The sequence below is a fragment of the Mus caroli genome, unplaced genomic scaffold (genome assembly GCF_978045245.1).
Source record: "Mus caroli unplaced genomic scaffold, Mus_caroli_1 scaffold_6, whole genome shotgun sequence".
Classification (NCBI taxonomy): domain Eukaryota; kingdom Metazoa; phylum Chordata; class Mammalia; order Rodentia; family Muridae; genus Mus; species Mus caroli.
In genome coordinates this window covers 26,367,253-26,390,625 of record NW_028227261.1, presented here as the reverse complement: position 1 = coordinate 26,390,625, position 23,373 = coordinate 26,367,253, and positions in this window count along the sequence as shown.

Below are 23,373 nucleotides of genomic sequence, written 5' to 3'. Positions count from 1 at the left end.
AGAGCAACAAGCCTGATTGGTTTGTTTGTTCTTGACTGTGGGTGTGAGATGACAAGCCATTTAAAGTTTCTACCTTGACCTTTCCCACAATGACAAACTGTGAACCGAAACGAACCCCCTTCTCCCTGAAGTTGCTTCTTGTTTGGGTATTTTATCACAGCAACAGAGATGAAACTAGAATATCCCACAATATGTGGGAGCTCAGAGACACACAGGGAGGTGTGAGGTTCCACTGCATATACAAGCAAATGGAAAACAGAAGCTAGCAAGCAGCATGGAGGAGCAGAAAGCACTGTGTGCTGTCGGGAAGGTCAGCTGGTGCAGATGCTGTGGAAAATAGTGGATAGTTCCTCTGAAAACAAAACTTCTAGACTAGGCATTCAACCCTTCAATGCCACTTTGGGCTAGGGGTCTGGAAGCATTGAGAGCGAAGATTTGGACAGACACTTGTGTAGCTACAACCAATGGCAGCACCATTCACAAGAACCCAAAGCAGAAGCAATCCCATATCCCAGGGGCCATTGGCAGAGAAGCAGAGAAGTGCCAAAGAGACACAAGGTGCCCTGTTGGCCAGTCTTAGAAAGAGGGACATAGGGACATTCTGTCACCTGCCACAGCTGGATAAACCTTGAAGACAGTGTGCTCTGTGAAGTAAGACAACACTATGACAGTCACTTAGGTCAGTCACAGAGAACCATTGCATCTAGAGAGCCTTACTTAGGGTTTCTATTGCTGTAGGGAGTCACCATTGCCAGGGCAACTCTTATAAAGGAAAACAGTTAACTGGGGCTGGCTTACAGTTTCAGAAGTTTAGTCCATTATTATGGTGGGAAACATGGCAGCATCTAGGTCGACATGGTAATGGAGAAGGAGCTTGGAGTTCTGCATCTTGATCTTCAGGCAGCAGAAGAAGCCAGTGTGCCATACTGGGTGTAGCTTGAGCATAGGAGACCATCCCCACAGTGACACACTTCCCCCAACAAGGCCACACCTCCTAATAGTGCCACTCTCTGCGGGCAACAGTTTATGAGGGCTATTCCTATCAAACCATCACCTAAAAAGACAATTGTAATGGTCTGTATATGCTTGGCCCAGGGAGTGGCACTATTAGGAAGTGTGACCTTGTTGGAGTAGGTGTGTCACTGTGGATGTAGGCTTTAAGACCCTCATCCTAGCTACATGGAAGTCAGTCTTCTCCTAGCAGCCTTCAGATGATGTAGAACTCTCAGCTCCTTCAGCACCATGCCTGCCTGGATGCCACCATGTTCCCACCTTGATGATAAAGGACTGAACCTCTGAGCCTGTAAGCCAATTAAATGTTGTCCTTACAAGAGTTTCCTCGGTCATGGTGTCTGTTCACAACAGTAAGACCCGAACTAATACAACAGCAAAGGGTGGGGTGAGAAGATACTGGGTTGTTGTACATTTTTTGAGGTACTGGAGATTAAACTTGGGACTCTCACATTTGAGGTAAGTGTCTGTCACTGAGCTACAAGTATACCCTTTCTTCTTGAAGCAGGTTCTCAATAAGTTGTCCAGGCTAGCTTTGAACTCATTCTGTAGTCCAGGCAGTCCTGAGTAGGTGAGATTACAAGGATGTGGTGCGAAGCCTGGCTGGAGTTAGTATTTAGTTGGTATGGAGCTTTGGAGGTAGACACAGATCTACAGGCTTCAGACGGTGATGAGCACCGCATGTGAACAATGAACAGTGGAACTCCTGTTAGTGAGCTGAGCATTTGAGAAGGGCTCCAAGGCACATGGCCCATCATGAATATTTATCACAGCTTTTAAGTGAATGCAAGGTAAGAATACCTCTTTCATGACTGAGGATCTGAGACACAGGTAGCCCTGAAAGACCGTGCTCACCAGTGGATCCGGGACCCATGCAGAAAACAGGCCTGCCCTACTAAGAAAGTAAGAAACCTGGGTGTCCTGGCACATCCTTTCTGATTTGTGCTGTCCCCCACCAGGTATGCTCAAGAGGACCACAAAAAACAAGGGGGAAATGCTCGGCAGCTCCCGGAAACTTTCAGTTCTTTATCCCCAACACGAAGCAGTGGATGGATAGTGGAATATGTGTGTACTCAGCAGGTATGGTGGTTCATGTATGTAACCCTAGCATTTGGGAGGCAAGGGCAGGAGGATCTCCATGAGATAGGGGACAGACGGGTCTATAGTGTGAGACCCTGCTCCAAAATAGCAGTAACAAAAAAGAATGTGTGTCTTCAGGTGCGAAGAGACACCATGACCAAGGCAACTCTTATAAAGGACAACATTTCACTGACTCTGACTTACAGGTTCAGAGGTACAGTCCATTGTCATCATGGTGGGAAGCATGGCAATGTGCAGACAGACTTGGTGCTAAAGAAGGAGCTGAGAATTCTACAGCTGGGCTGCAGGCAAAAGAAGGGGACTGCATACCACACTGGGTGTAGCTTGAGCAAAGGAGTCCGCAAAGCCCACCCTCCCAGTGACATGTTTCCTTCAACAAGGCCACACTGCCTAATAGTACCAGTCCCTATGGCCAAGCATTCAAATCTATGGAGGTCAAACCTATTCAAACCATCATAGCATATGTGTGAGAAGTGAGCCGAGCACAGGGAATGGTCTTTGTGTAGTGATGGCTCTATTATACAAGAGAGAGTGGGGTACAGAGCAGTGCACAGCTCAAATTGTTCAACTCTGAGCTCTTACCTATGGTCCAGACATTCTTATATTTGCCTTAAAAACTGGCTTTGTGGGGCTGGAGAAATTGCTCAGTGGTTAAGTGCTCTTCCAGAGGCCCTGTGTTCAATTCCCAGCAACCACTTGGTGGCTTATAACCATCTATAATGGGATCTGATATTCTCTTCTGGCATGCACTATTTATACACATAGAACACTCCATACATAAGTAAATAAAAATTTAAAAATAGAACAGCAATTCTAAAACAAACAAACAAACAAACAAACCCTGGCTTTGTGCAGACCACACTATCTCTATTCAGAATGGTGAGTATTGACACATGCTGACATCTTAATTTAGGATATTAAATACTGCATTAAAAATACCAGGCCAAGGCCATTGTCTCTCCAAGCTCAAAAGCCAGTAAAAGGTACTGTTAGGAACTGAGACATGACAGCTTCTCATGAAGGACCAGAAAAAAAAATCTGAAAAAAATTACTAGATAATCAAATCAAGAATGCATAAAGGAGATTATAGACTGTGACCAAGAAGGAATTACTCCAAGCATGCAAGGCTGGTTCAACATTTAAAAAAAAAAAAACAAATCAATCACTGAGATCTACCCAAATCAGCGGGCAAGAGAAGAAAATCTGTGTGAGAATATCACTGGTGCAGAAAATATGTTTGATAAAGTCCAATTCCCATTCACGAGCAAACCCCAGAGAACAAAGAAGAGTCGGGAACTCCTTCTCCTTGACAAAGAACATCTATGGGTGAGAAGGAGGAACTTGTGGGTAATATCTCTAATGGAGAGAGACCGGATGGGTGTGGTATTCGACAACTGGAAGGAAATAAAGCAAAAGTGTCTCTTCTTACTGTTGCCATCTGACATCATATAGAAAGACCAGAGGAAACAAATACACAACAGAGTACAGCTTGAGCTGGGCTGTGGCTCGGGGGTGGAGTGCTAGCCCGGCATGCTAAGTGGTTCTGGGACTGGGAGGAAGGTGAACAGCTAGTAAAGGAAGAAATAAACCTGCCTCCATTTGCAAAAAGCATGATTCTTCATGCCATTTCCCGCAGAATCTCATAAGGTAGAAGTGAGCCACGTGGCCCTCGTAAGCACCCCCACGTCTCGCGGTATGGTCTCAGGGTACAAAAGTCAGTTATTTTCCAATATAGGAGTGATGAATAATTGAAACTTAAAATAAGAAAAGTAATACCACTTCAATCACACCCAAATGGGAATACTTAGATATAAATCTCACATAATATGTGCACTGTCTCTATTCAGAAAAATAATAAACATTGATTCGAGGCATCAACAAATCTCCCAGAGCTGAGGAGGACAGTCTTTGATATGAGATTTTTACTAAAATACCATCAAAAGATTAGATGCCGTAGAATAAAAATGAGTACAAATTATGGAGCAGAATAGAAATTATCAAAAGATAGACACAGACAGGAAATATGGCTATTTTAAAAAGAAGTGGGCCTCAGTGACCAATGGGACCAGGACAAGAGGCACATACACAGGAGTTCCTGCAACAGGTGTGTGGGAGGGAGAGCTAAAAAGTTATAGATGACAATTTTTACATTGTATGAAAACCGTTAGCCTCAGTCCGAAGAAACCCAACAGAGGTGTGTCTATGTGTGTGTGAGAGTGTGTGTGTATGTTTGAGTGCATGTGTGTGTATGTGTATGAGTGTATGTGTGCATGTGTGTATGTGTATGAGTGTGTTGTATGTGTGTGTATGTGTGTGTGTGTATGTGTGTGTATGTATATATGTGTATGCACGCACACATGTGCTCACTTTTGCGTGCACTCACATGCCTGTTGAAACCAGAGAACAGTCTAAGGTGTCTTCCTAAGTCACAACCTGCCTGAGATGGAATTTGTGTAGATGCTATCACTGCTTTAAGGCAATTATAAAAAGGAGAGAGAAACAAGGTACCAGAGAGAAAACGTGGAAATGGTCTATGAAAACTAGAAGTGAGGGAAGGCTGGAGAGATGGCTCAGCTGTTATGAGCACTGGCTGCTCTTGCAAAGGGCCCAGGTTCAGTTCCCAGCACTCACATTGTGTGGCTCACAATCACCTTGTAACTCCAGCTTCAAGTCCAAAGGCTTCATTTGGCCTCTGTGGGCACCCACACAGCTGACACATACTCCCAGAGACATATACAAACACATAAATTTAAAACACAAACTAAAACTGTACATGAAAAATTGTGTAATCAGTTCATATAGGCATCACACTTGCTAAAATATTCACTATTTTAAAATATATTCTAGTAAGTGAATAGTGAGGTTGAAGCTATCTATTTATTTACTAATTATACTAAAATTGAACCCAGGGTTCACATGTTCCCACTACTAAAGTTAAAAGAGAAAGATTATTACATGGCTGGGGACTAAAGAGATCTGAAGAAATGGAGAGTACCATGATTAAGCACACTCCAAATTGTTGTGGCATGTATGGTGGGTTGAATGAGAATGGCCCCCATAGTTTCATATATTTGAATGTATAGCTTCCAGTTGGTGAACTGTTTAGGCAGGATTAGAGAGGTGGCCCTGTTGGAGGAACTGTGACACTAGAGATGGGTTTTGAGGTTTCAAAAGCCCTTATAAGCCCCCCCCCCAGCTCCCCTCCCCCGCACCAGCAACTTGTGGATCAGGTGTGAGTGAGCTCCCAGCTACTGCTCCGGGGCCTGCCACTGTGCTCCCCACCACAATGGTCATTGCCTCGCCCTCTGAAACTGTAAGTTAGCCCCCAGTTAAATGCTTTCTTCCATAAACTGCTTGGCCATGGCGTCTCTTCCCATCAATACAACAGTAACTAAGACAAGAAGTCTCTTAAGGTTTATCTACAGATTCACAATATCAACCCAAATCCCACAACCTGCTTCAAGGAAATCGATTCTGAAGCTAAAGTGAACAACAGCACACTGAAAAATCTCCAAAGAAAACAAAGCTGTCCTTACCCCGTGTGAATTCAAGATTTATGGGGTGTGGTGTGAATAAGCCCTGGCCTGGGGGGGGCATTATTAGGAGATGTGGCCTTGTTGGAATGGGTGTGGCCTTGCTGGAGTGGGTGTGGCCTTGCTGGAGTGGGTGTGGCCTTGTTAAAGTGAGTGTGGCCTTGTTGGAGTGGGTGTGGTCTTGGAGTGGATGTGGCCTTGTTGGAGTGGGTGTGGCCTTGTTGGAATGGGCGTGATCTTGTTGGAGTAGGTGTGGCCTTGTTGGAGTGGGTGTGGTCTTGTTGGAGTATATGTGGCCTTGTTGGAGTGGGTGTGGCCTTGTTGGCATGGATGTGGCCTTGGAGTAGGTATGGCCTTGTTAGAGTGGGTGTGGTCTTGTTGGAGTGGGTGTGGTCTTGTTGGAGTGGATGTGGCCTTGTTGGAGAGGGTGTGGCCTTGTTGGAGTGGGTGTGGCCTTGTTAGAGTGGGTGTGGTCTTGTTGGAATGGGTGTGGTCTTGTTGGAGTTGGTGTGGCCTTGTTGAAGTGGGTGTGGTCTTGTTGGAGGAAGTGTGTCACTGTGGTGGGTGGGCTTTGAGACCCTCCTAGCTGCCTGGAAGACAGTGGCTCCTGGCTTCCTTTGGATGAAGATGTAGAGCTCTCAGCTCCTCCTGCACCATGCCCGTCTAGATGTTGCCATGCTTCTGCCTTGATAATGGACTGAACCTCTGAAACTGTAAAACAGCCCCAATTAAATGTTGTCCTTTATAAGAGTTGTCTTGGTCATGGTGTCTCTTCAATGCAATGGAAGCCCTCACTGATACATTGTGCAAGTGTTAGGGTTCTGTGGGGGAAAGAGAAGACAGAAAGACTGTACATTAAAAGTAGATTTATTAGACTGCCTTATACAATACCCTCCAGTACTCCAACAATGGCTGTCTCACACCAAAGATGCTGAGAATCCAGTTGTCCAGTCCATAAGGCTGGATGTCTCAGCAGCCCCAGTCCGGTGCTAAAAGCCTAGAGCTTCTTAACACTCCTAATGCTGTGTGACCCTGTCATATAGTTCACCATGTTGTGACCTGGACCTGTGTCTGCCTTGCTTTGGTTAACTCTGGACACCAGAGAGGTGGCTGACATTGCAGAAGGGGGCATTAAGACTCTTGGCTCTGTTAACCTTTCCTGCTATTGCATGTTAGGTGATAAGGTGGTAGCGCAGGCTACCCCAAGATCCCTGGAGTCACCAGGACCTCCGTTTCCTCGGGATTGCCTGCTTCAAGAGAGATTTAAAAAAAATTATGTTAAAACTCCTGTGGTATCTTCTTTTATCTTTGGCCCTGGAAATACATTTGACTGTTTAATTAGAATTTTTAAGTTTCTTAAATAAATTAAAATCATGTCTCTCTTTCATCTAAGAAAATTGTAGATGTAAGAATCCTAGGGCCTCTATGGTTGCTGTGGAATTGTGTCAACACAGCAGACTCCCTCTTTGCCTTTGCTCCATCGACTACAACACACCGTCATTGTAACACTGTCTTCTGGACACAGTGCAGCTGCAGGAGCCCGGCCAGTCAAAGCCACTTCTAGACAAGAAGAACAGAGGGGATGCGGAGAGACTCCTGCCAGAGGGTTCGGAGACTCACTCCTACGGGAGGGTTCCCCAGCACCTCTCAAACTGCTCCTCTCCCATCAACAGAAAGGTTGTGAGAAAGCTGCCTCCACAGGACAGCCCAGAGAACACAGAGAGAGAACTGGTACCCAGCCTGGGTGCCAAGCAGACCCAGCGTGCTCGAATGAAGACCCCTGAGAGAGGGCAAAACTCAAGCTTGGAGCTTAACCCAGAAGGCCCTGCAGGGTGCGGAGCTACAGAGCATCTCCACTTAAAGATGCAAAATAATGTTTTAGTAGCAGGTGCTCCTCGTAGAAAACTTGGAAAGCACGAAAAGTGCAGGGGAAATGGAGATTCCCCCACCAGCGGCAACAGTTGCTGGTATTTTCGTCTAAGTCCTTCGGAGTTTTATTAGCCCAGCATTGGAATGTGCCCTATATCCGATTTGATAAGCTGTTTTTCTCGAGCTCTTAAATTACAAGTCCTTTCCTCACATAAATTATCTTTGAAAGTTCCATTTTAAATAACATTCATCACTCGAGCATCCTGTGGCAGTGTGGTGTTCCTGCAGGGCCATTCTCTACCCATAATTGATTTAGCAAATCCACAGTCTGTTGTTCGGCGCGAAGGCGGCCCCACCTTGGCTGCTACAGCGACCCCGTGCCAGCCAGTGTTGGACACAGATCTGTGTTCGCCTTTGCTTTCATTTTGAGGATAAACTTCTGAGCTCATCAGCTCAGAATGGCTAATGGCTACGATGGCAAATCACTTGATATATACAGTGAAAATGCCCTCCTGGAAAGCCAGCCTGGGTTCCTGTAGGCTTACAAGAGGATCCCCAATGAGTGCCGGAGACCTCGTCCGGGCCGTTGTAGGCATCTTTTGTGGTCCTTCTTCTACAGCCTTCTCTACCCTGGTTTTCTGGAGGAACACAGTAGAGAAGGATTCTAGAGACTGGGAATTAGCCAATTAGTTGGTAGAGTGCTTGCCTTGCAAGCTTGAGATCCTAGGTTCGATTCCCAGCATCCCCAAAATAAAAATTAAGTAAGATTCATTATAAAATATGTATCTGGAAGTATAAAAAGCTGGAATGATTGTACAAGTTAAATTTATTGTGCTGTGAATCTCTCACCTAGTGTGAGCTTGGGGTTGCTCCACTGAACAGAGTGGAAGCAGGTTTGGCTATTGGGACTGGTCAGATAGCATAGGTCCTTTCAGAGGAAGATGGGTGTCCCGCTGGAGAAGACAGGGACCTCCCAGAGCTCTGGCATAGCACAAAACCCCAGATCACAACAAAACAAATTGCCCAGCTGCAGACAGTCACATTTCCTGTCTCCCAATCTCTGCGAGAGTGACCCTGCTTGGCCAGCACACTAAGGGTGTCACAGGGCTACAATCAAGAGCAAGTCTTTATCAGGGTCACAGCCAACTCCAGGTGTGGGTGCAAGGGACTACCTGCTCCCAACAAGCTCCTGCGTGGCTCTCCCTCCATAGGACTATGAAGGACCAGGCAGCTGCCTCTCCTAGAGAGACAACAGAAGACAGGCACCCAGCAGGGCGGTGGCAGCTGTGCTATAACCTGATCTCAGGAACGTCAGCCCATGCGTATGCCTGTCACAGTGTACATGGAGAGGTCAGGGGGCAAGTCTGTGGAGTCAGTCCTTCTCTTACATGAGCAGTTCTGGAGAGTGAGCCCTGGTTTGCTAGATCTGTGCCTTTGCCGGCCAGGCCACTTCACCAGCCCCTGTAAGTGGCTTTTGTCTGACTTTTTATTTATTTATTTATTTATTTATTTATTTATTTATTTATTTATTGGTCACGGAAATGAGAAAAACAACTGATGCTCCACAGTTACGTGGCATCGTGAATGCTCTGAGGCCCACGTGCTGAAAGTGCATGTGCTCTGGACCTCACCTTTGGGCAGCCACTGAGCTACTATAGCCCAGGTTTTCATAGAGGAGACCGAGAGCAGAGTCTGGCTTCTTTCACTCAACAGTGTTTTCAGATTTATATCTGTCTACATCATTTGCTCTTTTTCTCCCATGATCATGCATGCACGCTCGTGTGTGTGTGTGAGTGAGTGTGTGTGTGAGTGTGTGTATGTGAGTGTGTATGTGTATATGAGTGTGAGTGTGTGTATGTGACAGTGTATAAGCATGTGTGTATGTGAGTGTGTATGTGTGTATGAGTGTGTATGTAAGTAAGTGTGTATGAGTGTTTGAGTGTGTGTGAGTGTGTGTATATGTGTGTGAGTGTGTGTGTATGTGAATGTGTGTGTATGTGACAGTGTGTGAGTGTGTGTGTGTGAGTGTGTGTGTATGTGACAGTGTGTGTATGTGAGTGTGTGTGTATGTGACAGTGTGTGAATGTGTGTGTATGTGAGTGTGTATGTAAGTGTGTATGAGTGTGTGCCTCTATTTTATTTCTTGAGATGAAGTAGTTTACTTAACCTGGAGCTCATCAATTGGCTACATTGTCTGGCCAATGAGCTTCAGGAATTCTCCCGTCTCCGCCCTCCCCTATGAACCCTGGCTTCTGTATGAGTCCTGGGGACTGCACTCCACAATCTCCCAGCTCCAGGCGCCCATAGTCTTCACGGATCCTTGGCTTCTTGTTTTTCTTTCTCGTGTACGTCAGGGTTTCGGGTCATGAGTTTTGATGACAGATAGAAAGTGTTCACTCTCTCCTTCTAAGGTCTAAAAGAATTTGTATAATGTTAATATCATTTTGTAAACATTGAAGAGAATCCAACAGAGAAGCCACTCCAACCTGTAGCTCTCATTATGGGAAAGTTTCAAATCACAAATTCAATTTTCTTTAGTAGATACTGAGCTGGTTCAATGCTCCACTGATAGTTTTCATAATTTGTGTTTCTCAAAGAAAGTTGCTCACATCAGTGAAGCAGTTGGGTTCATTTAGATGACAGTGTTTATTCTCTTATGATTATTATTACCTAAACTATTAAAGGCTCTTATATTAAGCTGGGTATATTGGCTCATGCCTGTAATCCCAGAGCTCAAGATACTGAGACAGGAGGATCACCATGAGTTCCAGGCCAGACTGGGCTCCAGAGTGAGCCACTGTCTCAGAAAAAAAATAAATAAATAAAACAAACCCTGAAACTAAACAACAGCAAATGCTGGGCCACCTTAGCATTGTCCGTCCACGCTGACTCCGGGAATTTTTTTTTTGGTTTTCCCTTTTTTTTTGCTGGTAGTGAGGACTTGTCAGCCTTGTCGGAAGGACGACTCTTACTGTTTCCCGAGAACCAGCTCTAGCTTATTGGTATTCACCACTGTTTGTCTGTTGCTGATAATATACGTTCCTATTCTTCCTCTAACTTAAGATATGTAGATTATTGATTTTTAAACTTTTTCTAAGTTCTGATTATAAGCATTTTAGACTCAGTGCGCCTCTCTCGGGACTCTTTTAGCTGCATTTCACAAATTTTGATGCGTTTTTATTCTCATTCAGCTCAAACAGCCCTCTTGTCTTGCCTGTGATTTCTACATAAATCCCCTGTTTGTATAGACCCGTGTTGTCTAATTTCCAGACGTGTCTGAGGTGTCTGGTGGCATTTTCGTGATTGATTTCTAATTCTATTCCACTGAAATCAAGGAGAATGCTCTGTATGGTTCCCGTGCTTTGAATCATCTTTGTAAGTTTTATAGCTCAGCATGTGGTCTGTGCTGTCAAGTATTCTGTGTGCATGAGATGAGATGGTTGGCCATCATAGGGTCTTAACAGCAATTAAGAGCAGAGTGTGGTCTGGTGGGGCAGAGCTGGGTTCCCTGAACAGCAACCTTCCTGAGTCCATCATTGCGTCTCACAGACTGGACATTGTTTCGAAGCCACACGACAAGGACAAGATCTTTTCTAGTCTAAAGGAGTTGCAGAAGGGTTCCTGTTGGCACCTGGACACAGAGCCATGGTGATGTCCACAGCTTGGGACATTGGGCACATGTCTATAATGAGATCATAGGGTGGGGGAGGATTCAAGTGGTTGAAAAAAAGTTAGGAAAGCAGAATCCAGGAAAGAAGCAGGCCCCAGACTCAGACCTCAGATCCCCCAGGAAGTCAGCAGTGCCAGACACATAGGTGAGAGGCAGCTCTAGATCTGAACCAAGCTTGGGTTCTACACCACAGTCCCCTTTCCCTGGCGGGACCTCAGGAGCACATTGCCTACCAAAAATGTATCCAACCTTCGACATTGGATCATGACAGCATTTATAAATCTGCTGGCTGGGCCTCATCTCTCACTCTCCTGGGATGCATGTGGCCCACCAACTGCAGGCACACCTGTTATATTCATGGCTTTAGTTCAGGAAAACAAAACAACAACAAAGTCCAACCAGGCACGGAAAGATGCACCTGTAGTCCAAGTCTGGGAGGATGAAGCAGGAGAGAAGCACTGTGAGTTTGAGGCTAGCCTGGACTACATATGCTAAGTTCCAGACCATCCTGTGCTCTATAACATGACCTTGTCTGAAAAAACAAAAACAAAAACAAAAAACCCTGACAAAGTCAGCTTCTACAGGAGAGCTTCTGGTGCAGGGTTGGCCCCGTTGTTCCTGTGTTATGACACACTTTATAACCATGACTCAGGTTAGCTCACCTTTCTCCTCCCATGCCAGACGTCTGGATTCTTCCCAAGCATCAGCTGTTTCCTTCAATGCAGCCATGGACGTCTGTGCACACCAGCATCAATCCTCAGCCTGCATCGCGCTCCCCTGATTGGGAAATGGGGTAAAGTGTTTCATGCTTGTGATATGTCCTGCAGAGTCTATACTCACCAGCTAAGCATCGGCAGAGTTTAAATATATCTTAGACGTGGAAAGAGAGAACCCACTTCAGACTTTGCTTGTTTGGTAGCTGGGATGACTTTGAACCTCTGATCCTCCCAGCCTCCACATCTCCAGTGCTGGGATTTCAGGCACCAGTCCCAATTCATGTGGTTTTGACAGTCAAGCACAGGACCTCAAACATGCTAGGCAACAGCTCTACCAGCTGAGCTCATCCCAGCCCAGACTTTGCTCTTTGGAACGCTCGTTCAGCAGATGACCTCATTCTGAATCGGGCCCACAGACTCCAGAAGCACAGATGCTGACTTCTCCACTTGGGTAAGTGTGCCTGTATTTGCACTCACACATGTCTGTGCCCATTTGTGCCTATCCCCCACCCCATGCCTACTGTATTTTAAGAGGCACAGGGGGGCTGTCCAACCTCTTATGAGAGACATCCCTGCTTTATAGGTGAGAAACGGAGGCAAAGACAGTTCACTATACAAATTTGTGGGCAGCCCTGACCTCAGTTCTGCCACTTGGCAGCCTGTGCTACCCTGTCTCTCTGTAGGTGCTCTTGTATCTATGATATCTATCTACCTGTTTGCAGCGGAGACTCATGGGGGATTCGGTGGAAAGCTGCTTTATGAACTGGTACACAGTAGGGCCTTAATCAGTGAAAGCGGTGGGCATTGTAAGGAATATCACTTCCCCCAGAGTCTCAGAGACAAGGTAGGGACCCATCTCTAACCATGAATCCATTCGTGATCTGAGCATCCAGGCCTTTGGAGCACATTCTAGAACAGGACAGATCAAGGCAAACCGTATCCACCGGTGTCCACGCTGGCTCCCGGAGGCTCTTCCTGTTCACTACCAGAAGCTGGCTACCCTCAAGCTACCCTTTAGTAAAGTGTGGCCCAGTGCAGTGTGGCTTCTCTTCCTGTGGCCCACTATGACTGCAAGAATTTTTTTTTTTTATGTTGAACCAAGCCTCTGCCTGTAATAGTACCCTCCCAGACTGATTCCTGACATCTTTCCCTCCACCAAACCTGGACCAAGAGAAGCAGGCAGGATTTGCTGATGGTAGAAATGAGAAAGGCTTTCTGCACCAGGTCTGGGGGCTAGTTAATCCAGCTGCCAGGCCAGACAATTCTGGATAATGGATGGCTGTTCTTTAATGCCGCTGTGGAGGCGCGCCCCTCCTTAATCTGCTGCAGTGTCATTAGGAGAGAAAATGTTTGCTCGGGAGCTCCTGCGGCCTCTGGAGACTGCAAGTTCAACACTAACAGCCAGGGCAGCTCTGCCCTTAACCCTCCCCTGCCCAGCCCTGGTCCAGGCCTTGGGGATATGGCTCTGTGGGACACTTGGTCTAGACCCCCTAGAGATCTGGGTCCTGTTCTCAGGCTCCTCCTGGCCTGAAGGAGGAGGGATGGCATTGGAGAAGAATCTAGGGTTCTGGGTCCAGATGCACCCCACCCCCACCTCCAGAGCAGGTTAAAGAACAGAGCATTAGCTGGTGACTCTGGGCCACTCCCTTAACCTTTCTGTTCAGGGTCCTGCAGGGCAGGGGTGGAGGGTCACCCAGTCTCAAGGATTCTTCCCTCTCACCGAGTAGAGCCTGGTGTCTACCCTGAGAGGGGTGATATGTCCTCAGCTTGATGTCCCCACACCAAAGCCTGCTCCCTGTTGAAATGTGTGTCACTAGGTGGGCAGAGAGGAACAGGTGGCCAAGATGAGCTGATGCAGACAGAGGCCACTGATACCCAGGTCCTCTTCATGACAACTGTCAAGCCAGATCCTGGACTACACTGGGACCTAGTGTCACCAACATCACTGGGCCTCCAGAAGGATTTAGACTTGTCCAGATGGAACCTAGCTCTGTCCCATTACAAATCTCAAAGTCTAATCCACAATCCATGTGACAGGGTGCAGAGAGGGCGTGGTCACACCGATGCCCCGCCCACCAGTGCTATCTCCCTCCCAGCCTGTCTTCCCTCCTCTACCCAAACTTGACAGCCAAGGCTAGCCTCTTTCAGGAAGCTCCCAAGATGCCATCCATGCAGAAAAACTACAACACTTGCCTTAAAGGAAACAAAAGATGGCTTACTCTGGCACCCTTTTGAGTGACCATAGCCCAGGAGCACAGATTTAGGTTATTCCAAATTCCATATTCCAGTGTGGAAGCAGTTTCATGAAGTTTTATAGAACAGAGAAAGTCAGATGTCAAGGCAAGGTTAGAGTACATGGGTGGATACATCAGAGAGGCAGGTACAGCAAGGGGATGCGATCTGACGACGATACAGCTTTTGAGTTGGTGGAGGTTAGGAGTCTGGTTTTACTGCATAGCCCCGGTTTTCCTGGAACTCACTCTGTAGACCAGGCTGGCCTCGAGCTGAGAGATCCTCCTGCCTCTGCTTCCTCGGTGCTGAGAGTAAAGGCATGCGCCACCACCACTCGGCAGTTCCAAAAGCGTTCATCTATTAGGTGCAGGATACTAGCTAGCTCTGGGCCAGAGGTAGGCAAGAAATGTCAGTTCTGGGGGTTGAAGCTAACCCAAGATAACGTAATTAGCCTCAGGACCTGTAACCTCCTATCTCACCACAGAACTGCAGTTCTCATCAGCCAGCAAGACACAGCCTGCACACACAGCCTCTTTCCTGGAGTTCTCGTTCATGGTGCCCCAGCCAGGCCTTCAACTGTTCTTCCCACACAAGGCAGAAGAGCATCCCAGAGCACAGACACACTGCGGTGTGTCAGACTTTTCCTGGAAAGACACAATACAACCACCACCACCATCACAACAACAACAACAACAACAACAACAACACACACACACACACACACACACACACGACAGACCTAAGTATCAAATGCACCAATGTCCAACTTAGAAAACCAATGGCTTTTTTTATTGGGGTTACTAGCAGGAGCGTGGATGACTTAAAGACAGTTTTGTCACCAAAGCCCTCCCCACACCAGTGATGCTGCTGGAAAACCTGCAGCCCTGGAGCCTTCTCTACAGCTTGCAGACAGCACCACTGTCCCCAGATCAATTGATCAGGCTGCTGAGAGTCTCCAGTTGTTCACTCCCTTATGTAAAGCTGGGGAGGGAGCCTCAAGAACCTTCAAAGTTCTGTTCTCCTGGTGACCTTTCATTCACCACCCGAGTCTTAGGAACCTTCACCTTCCCTCCTGGAGTAATGTCTGGAGGAAACGGCCATGGAATGTGGAGGCAGGGTTAACATCTCACAATTGCACCAGGCTAACCCGCATCTGTTGGGCACAGACCTGGAACCAGGCTGCCAGCCCCCATGGGATGCAGAGGAGATGGAGCAAACACCTGCCTGGCTCTGCAGGTACCTTTCTGTGTCTTGGGCTGCTAGCCACAGGCAGGTTCCTGTCCTGTGTGACAGAAAAGTGAACCTGCTGGGAAGGAGGAGGAGGTTGCAACAGGGCTAGTGGCTGGGATTCAAAACCAGGCCTGCCTCCACAATTGCCTCCTCAGCTTCCCTGCCCACAGTTCAAGACCCTCCATTGCATCATATGAGCCTCCTGAGTATATAAACCTGAGCCCTCCTGGAGTATACAAAACTAGGCCTGAACAGGAAGTGGCTTACCAGGCCTCTTGTGGCTCACAGGGACAGACTGTCCAGCTCTCTTGGCTCTCGGCCCTCCCTGAAGGTTGTGTCTCCATCTGGTGACTCAAGACCCCTCCCAACCTATGGCTACCTGGTTCTTACAGTGACCCCAGGTCCCAGCCCCAGATGGACAATATTGGACAATTCTCCAGGAATACTTAGGCATCTTTGCCTCCTGGCTCCAGACACGCCTCCTCTTGCTACCTGAGCCAGGCTTTGCCCAGCCTTGTTCTCAGAGGGAAATTGAAGACCAGATGGTGCCTGAGCTGCTTGGGCCATGCAGACAAGGGCCTGGGGCAGAGTGACACTGGAGGATACAGCCACCCCTGGAAGCTGATGACAATGCTCTCAGTGTGAACAGTGGTTCATGGGCATGCGCTTGGACAACAAGGCAGCTGTTGCCTGGCTGCCCTCAGCTCTGGGCCCAGACAGGGCTGGTGGTGAGCTGTTTGCCCACAGGTGGACCCTCCCTCTCTTCCTGGATGCTCTGTCAACCTCCCCTTCTTCAGCCAGTTAGGCTCAGGGTAAATGAAGCAGGGAGGCTGGCAGAGAAGAGCAGTGGCCTCCATGCTGTGACAGATGGGAAACTGAGACACACAGGGCCACACAGCTCTTAATAGAAGAGCTGAAGCTGAGGAGTGTGTGCGTGTGTGCACATGTGCACATGAGCACATACATGTAGGACATGTAGAGCATGTGCATATATAGACATGGATGTTTGTACATTCATATATGTGGGGGCATAGGTGTGGGGGAACTTACAAACACGTGCAGACCTGAATATGTGTGCGCATCCATGACTGCCCTGTGCTGAGCCCTGGTGAAAGGGCCCAGTCACATGACTCCTTCGGGCCAGCTGGTGAGGCTGTGGGAAGAGAGGACGGGAGCAAGCACAAAGTTTATCTTTCTTTATTTAGTTTGTAGATTATGGAAGGAAATTAAATTTGAGATGTTTGCAGGAAGGTAATTTTCCCAATCAGTCACCGTGCTCACAGATCCCACGACCTGACTGCTTCTAATTGCATTAATTGGATGGTGTGGTGGGGGTTGGGGGTAGGTGCTTCTTTGCTCTGGGAAGATCAGGCGCAGAGGAGTGCAGGCAGCTGATGTTCAGGGACTCTCCCAAGGGGGCTCCAGGCCAGGGTTGGGAAGGAGGGCAGTGGGACTTGTCACAAGTTTGATATCTTGTGTCTCTGCAAGAGGCGGCCAAGAGAGGGCGTTCCTATATGGAGGTGGAGGAAGGGACAGACAAGCTCTTGGTCACTTCTCAGAGCTGCTGGGGTCAAGAGGAGGGTCACATGGTTGCTTGGGTGCCCCGGAGGAATAGCTACAGTCAGAAAGAGATGGGTTAGAGACTGGAGTCTTGGAGGCCTGGTTCTTAGCTGGAAAGCCTGGTGGTTATCTCCTTGCTCCACTGCCCTGTGCTGTCCCTCCCTCCCCAGAGGCCTGTTACAGAACCTGTGGCCCCAGATACCCACTTCTTCCTGGTCCTAACTGTCAATCTATGTGGCCTGTACAGTGCTTTCTAGGCCTGTTCACTCTGGAGAACAAACTTGGACTCAGTCCTGCTGACAGGGAATGAGTCAAAAGAGGGGCAGGGGCTGGGAGCTAGTGATGTGTCTCAGTTGGTAGAGGACTAGCCCAGTATGCACAGAGCCCTGGTTAGATCCCCAGAAAAACGTACAACCTGAGGTGGGGCATGGCAGTACATGCCTGTGATCCTAGCATTTAGGAGGGTCAAGGTCATCCTTGGCTACGTCCGGAGTTAAAAGGCAGCCTGGGCTACAAGGGGACACTGTTTCAAAGAAAGGGAAAAAAAGAGAGATGGAAGGAAAGGAAGAAGGGAGGGAGGAAGGGAGAGAAAGAAGGAGAAAGGGAGGGAGGGAGGGAGAGAGGGAGGGAGGGAGGGAGGGAGATTGGTGCAAGAGCAATGGCTTCTGGGGACCCTCACATACAATATGGCCAACTTCTGGCCATCTTCAGCGCTCAGTTTTCATGGCACCGCCCAGGGGACAACCACTCTAATTTACTGATCAAGATCAGGGCTTCTCATCTCTCCCTTCCATTTATAGCTTTTAAGATAATAGCAAGCATTTATTGGGTACTTACTGTATACTAGACACTTTTGTAAGGATGGCAGTCTATTAATAAACAATTAGTTCTTGGCAGTTGTCTAGGATCTCAGTTTAATAGACAGGAACGAAGAGCATAGAAAGTTATTTCGCTTGCCACAGGCCTGCAGCCAGCTGTGACTGGGAGATGAGACCGGCCCCAGGGCTCTGCCTATCCCTTAGCAGGCTCTAACAGTGGAAGCTCACCTGAGCTTCCAGGGGTCATTGATTCGATTGGATGTTCTGCGGAATGCCTGCCTCTTCCATCAGACTGTGAATCCCATGGAGGCAGGACCTCATGTGTCTTCTTCCATGGTGGCTTCCCCAGCCCCCAGTGCTGCTATATGTAACAAAAACAAGGGCCTGGGATCCTTGCCTTCCAGGGGAAAGCTGACCAGGCCCCCAGCTCCCCAGCCTCCCAGGTACCATCCCCTTTCCAGTTCACTCTCTCTTTTCCTCCCCACCCCCTCTACCCATCTCCTGACACCTTTCTCCTCCCAGCCCCCTGACCCTCTGGTGTCTCTCTCTCTCCATTGCCTCCACTCCCTGCTAATTAAATGGCCGTGTACATAGTTCCATTTGCATTTGCTTAGAGGCCTCAGTGCCTTGGGCTGCATGTTCATTAAGCGGCTCTTGTGTAGAGGGTGTAATGAACCGATTTCATTACAACTGTCAAGTCTGCCCAGCCTGGGGCCCATTAAGCATTCGCTGAGAAGAGAGAGCCTCACTCTGTTCATTCGGCTTGGAGTTCTGGAGCAGGCTAGGCTGGTATGGAGTGAGGGAAGTCTCGCGTGCACGCCATAGCTCTACTTGGGATGCAGGGGAGGAAGCCATGCTGGACACGGTTGGACACGGCGGGCCCCAGGTTTTAGCTGGATCAGAAATCCCAGTGGCTGAGTCAGGGTCCAGTAGTCCCCAGAATGGTTTTTGCACAGGGTTCCACATTCATCCTGTCCAGATTCCGGTCTGCAGAAGGGAGAACTGGCCTGCTACAGGAGGACTACATTTCTCTCATCTAGGATCACATGGCCGGGGATAGGGGACTGGAGCTTGAATTCAGCTCAGCTCCGCAAGAACCTTGAGGGCCCCAACAGATGTGGGCTACCTGGTGGGAAGCCTCCTCCAAGAGAACTAGCCTTTGGCTCCTTATCCCCGCCCCCCTCTGTCCCCAGAGATTCCCACATGGGCATGGAGACTTTGGGTATGTGGAGCTTGGAACAGGATCTACATATCAAGACCCTCTCTTCCCGCAACGGCCCTTAGCATCCACCTCCCACCCACTCGCCACCCACTCCCTCACTCAGGCAATTCAACATTTTAAATTATTGTCATTATCACCTGTGATATTGGCTTCCTGCCAGAGATGATTAGAATTTAATTCAGCTCAGGCCCACTCTCCTTTAGCCTCATGATATGGACATAAGATTGGAAGTGGGACTCTCACACTGGGAAGATCCAAGAGGAAGGATGGGAGAACTTGTGGGAGTGGAGTAGTGAGTGTCCTTGAAGATGCCTGTCTGCAGGTATACGTGTTTGCCATAGGTATGAACACACATGTGCGTGTGTGTGTGTGTGCATAAGGTTGGTGCTTGAGCATATACATCTGCAGGTATGTGTATTTGCCATAGATGTGCACACACACATGCACATGTAAGTACATAAGGCTGGAATGCACACATGTATGGGAGTGTTTGCCATAGATATGAATGTGCTTGTGCACACACCTGTGTGTGTAAGGCTGGTGCACATGCACATACATGCTTAACAAGAGGGCAGCTGGTGGGGACAACAAGGGTAGCACTTTACCAGGTATGGGAAATAGAAAGTAGGGTCTATGGCTGTCTTAGTCAGGGTTTCTATTCCTGCACAAACATCATGACCAAGAAGCAAGTTGGGGAGGAAAGGGTTTATTCGGCTTACACTTCCATGCTGCTCTTCATCACCAAAGGAAGTCAGGACTGGAACTCAGACAGGTCAGGGAGCAGGAGCTGATGCAGAGGCCATGGAGGGATGTGCTTTACTGGCTTGCCTCCCCTGGCTTGCTCAGCCTACTCTCTTATAGAATCCAAGACTACCAGCCCAGGGATGGTCCCACCCACGAGGGCCTTTCCCCCTTGATCACTAATTGAGAAAATGCCTTACAGTTGGATCTCATGGAGGCATTTTCTCAACTGAAGCTCCTTTCTCTGTGATAACTCCAGCTGTGTCAAGTTGACACAAAACTAGCCAGTACAATTGACCCCTTGTCAACTTGACACACAAGCACATCACTAGTAAGCCTCAACCTTTTCATTCGTATTCATCCCCAAGATCTAAATAACTTTAAAAGTCCCAGTCTTTACATGTTCTTAAATTTTCAGTCACTTTAAAATATCCATCTCTTTTAAAATCCAAAGTCTTTTTACAATTAAAAGTCTCTTAACTGTGGGCTCCACTAAAACAGTTTCTTCAAGAGGGAAAATATCAGGGCACAGTCACAATCAAAGCAAAAATCAATCTCCAACCGTCCAACGTCTGGGATCCAACTCACAATCTTCTGGGCTCCTCCAAGGGCTTGGGTCACTTCTCCAGCGATGCCCTTTGTAGCACACACGTCGTCCTCTAGGCTCCAGATGCCTGTACTCCACTGCTGCTGCTGCTCTTGGTGGTCATCTCATGGTACTGGCATCTCCAAAACACTGCATGACCCCTTCAGTCCTGGGCTGTCAATTGCAACTGAGGCTGCACCTTCACCAATGGCCTTCCATGGCCTCTCACAGTGCCGAGCCTCAGCTGCTCTGTGTGACCCCTTCATGCCTTCAAAACCAGTACCACCTGGGTGACCCTTACACATTACCAAGTCCCACTGCAGAAGGAGTACAACCTTGCCTATCTCTGGAACACAGCCTCCTTGTGCTTTCAGAAAACACTTCCCAGAAGATGTCACCTCAACGATGCTGGTCTCTTCTTAATCACCGCTAATTTCTTAGCTCCAGCTAACCAGCATCAATAGTCCCAGTAATGCAAAGTTTTTGCTTTAGTAGTTCTGGTATCTTGTTAATCACAGCTGATTCTTCAGCCCCAGCTAACCAGAACTACAAAATCTTCACAATCAAAACAGCAATGGCCCTGAAAAGAGTCTTTAATTTTCCCTCTGAAATTTCACAAACCAGACCTCCATCTTCTGCACTGTTCTCAACATTATCTTCCAAGCTCCTACACAACATTTGTCAGATCTCTTAACAACGAATGGATCTTCAAGCCCAAAGTTCCAAAGTCCTTCCACAGTCCTCCCCAAAACATGGTCAGGTTGTCACAGGAATACCCCACTCTGCTGGTACCAATTTGTCTTAGTCAGGGTTTCTATTCCTGCACAAACATCATGACCAAGAAGCAAGTTAGGGAGGAAAGGGTTTATTCGGCTTACACTTCCATGCTGCTGTTCATCACCAAAGGAAGTCAGGACTGGAACTCAAACAGGTCAGGGAGCAGGAGCTGATGCAGAGGCCATGGAGGGATGTGCTTTACTGGCTTGCCTCCCCTGCCTTGCTCAGCCTACTCTCTTATAGAACTCAAGACTACCAGCTCAGGGATGGTCCCACCCACGAGGGCCTTTCCCCCTTGATCACTAATTGAGAAAATGCCTTACAGTTGGATCTCATGGAGGCATTTTCTCAACTGAAGCTCCTTTCTCTGTGATAACTCCAGCTGTGTCAAGTTGACACAAAACTAGCCAGTACAATGGCAGATGCCAGGACAAGAAGGTCAGACTTTATTACTTTGCTGTTGGCAATAGGGCCTGGGAAAAGGATGGGACCTTGTGAAGAGGAATGTCCTAAGCTGAAGTCAATGACACAGAAGCCACATTAGACCCAAAGGAGAAGCAAGTCAACTTTTTAAAAGCTAAGTTACAGGGGTGTCCCCCTTCAAAGTTCTCCAAGTGACTTTGAACTGAGTCTTTTCCTGCTCATGGGTCTCAGGAATATCTACAGATGATGCTGAGAGTCTCCTGGAGCCAGGTGGGGGCTGGTTATGTGAGCCAGCCTCTTTTGTCCTGGAGACGGCCAATGCTTTAGGTTCTTGCCTCAGGGTACCAAGGCCAGGACATCTGCCTTCAGGCTCTCTCTGAGGTGATATAACCAGGACATGTTCTGCCTGGTTTCTCTTGAACCCTGGCCATCTGCCTCTAAGTAGTGAACTTTTTCAAGCAACACCAACTCAGACTCAGGATGGTCAGGATGCAGTGAGCTTGCCTCATCCAAAATCTCACTGGGACCTCTCAGGGAAGGCCAAGGGACAAAAAGTAACGTCCCCCAGCGACCACTTAGGCAATAGCTATGACACACTGGAAATTCCAAAGAATTCACTGTCTTAGTTCTCTTTCCAGTACTGTGATAAAGCATGGTGACTGAAAGCAACTTGGGGAGGAAAAGTTTGGAATTTGGGGGGAGATGTTTTTTGGTTTGGTTTGTGGTTGTCTTGTTTCTTTTCTTCTCTTTCTTTTTCCCTTCCTTCCTTCCTTCCTTCCTTCCTTCTTTCCTTCCTTCCTTCCTTCCTTCCTTCCTTCCTTCCTTCCTTCCTTCCTTCCTTCCTTCCTTCCTTTTGACTGATGTGTTGGATCAGAGGAAAAGCCAGGGCAGGAGCTCAGGCAGGAACCACAAGGCAGGAACCGAAGCAGAGGCCACTGAGGAATGTTGCTTACTGGCTTGCTTCTCAGAGCTTGCTCAACCTTTCTTACACCACCCAGGACCACCTGCCCAGAAGTGGTACCACCCATAGTGGCTTGGGTCCTTTCACATCCATCATTAATACAAAAATCTGCCTCACAGATTTGTTCGCAGGCAATCTGATGGAGACATTTTCCCAGTAGAGGTTACCTCCAGGTTTGTGTTAAGTTGACAAAAACAGACAAACAAATAAACAAACGTAAGCAGCACACCCACCTCCCAGTGTCCTTGAGTAGCCATAGGCCTCCATGTATAGAGAGGAGAGCAAAGAAAATATTGCCGTAGGTACTGGTGAAAACCTATTTCATCTGAGGCAAGGACTCAAGATAAAAACCAAAAATGGGGGCTGGGGGATCGCTCAATTGGTATCTCAGTCACTGTGCTGTTCCTGTGAAGAGACACCGTGACCAAGGCAACTCCTATGTAGGATAGCATTTAATTGGGGCTGACTTACAGTTTCAAAGGTACAGTATCAGCATAGCAGGAAGAATGGTAGAATGCAGACAGATGTAGTATTGAAGCTGAGAGTTCTACACCTGGATCCACAGGCAGCAGACAGAGAGAGAGAGAGAGAGAGAGACTAGGTCTGGCACGGGCTTTTGAAACCTCAAAGCCTACCCTAGGTGAAACTGTGTTCTCCAACAAGGCCACACCTACCCAACAAGGCCTGACCTCCTTCAATAGTACCACTCTCTAAGCATTCAAATACATGAGCCTATGGGGGCCATTCTTATTCAAACCACCACACTCCATTCCAGCCCCCACTCCCATAGACTTCTAACCACACCATAATGCAAAGTTGCATTCAGTTCGACTTCAAAAGTCCCATAGTCTAGCACAACAGTATCAGCACTGTTTAAAAGTTCAAAGTCTCTTCTGAGGCTCTTAACTGTAACCTCCTTCAAA